Raw genomic sequence first — 758 nt, 5'->3', positions numbered from 1 at the left:
TCTATCAAAGTACAACACATGTCTTCTTGGTCTGTAGTGCTACCCCCAAACACTCACCCACTCCTACTGTTGTAGGAGAAACAACAAACTGATGCTTGGGGCAGGGAGAGAACTTACTAAATGATCATTTGAGCAATTCCTGTGAGCATTTCCATCATTTCATAGTTGTATGTCTCTGTTACAGAAAAAGTTTTGATGCTCCATAAGGGTTTCCAGTGCCCTTGGCATTTCAGAGTGGATATTTGTGCAACTGCTACTTGCTTCCCCTTCTGGGAGATGAATCTCAGCCTGCCCACATTCCCCCAGGGCTCTGCTTACTGATGAGGACTATTACTGTAACAGATGAAGACAGCACAACTCTGAAGTAATATCATGAAGGAAAAACAAGTACCTCCTGTCTTTGCAAATGCAAACTGGGGTTTTCTCTTCTTTCTAGTACTGTCACTGCCGCTTGCCTCTGCACAGGTGAGAAGCACTACATAATAATCTTAGCCAAAGCTTGGCTTCTCAGCCTTCTTAACCATAGTACACATTTAATGCTATTAACAATAACATCCTTCTTAAATATTGAATGCAGTTCCTGGAGGCTTTTCTTTTCCAATTTCATTCCTGTTTATCCAGCTCTCCTTCCTGTGACTGGAAGCAAAATTTCCCCAGCACACAAATCTTGCCACTGTGCCACATCGCACTCGGATCCCAGCACAATGTTTCCTCTGCAGGCTGCATACCCCAGCTGGCTGCCAAAATAGCCCTTGCAG

The sequence above is a fragment of the Columba livia genome, chromosome 17, assembly GCF_036013475.1.
Source record: "Columba livia isolate bColLiv1 breed racing homer chromosome 17, bColLiv1.pat.W.v2, whole genome shotgun sequence".
NCBI lineage: Eukaryota > Metazoa > Chordata > Aves > Columbiformes > Columbidae > Columba > Columba livia.
This window is presented reverse-complemented; position numbering follows the sequence as displayed.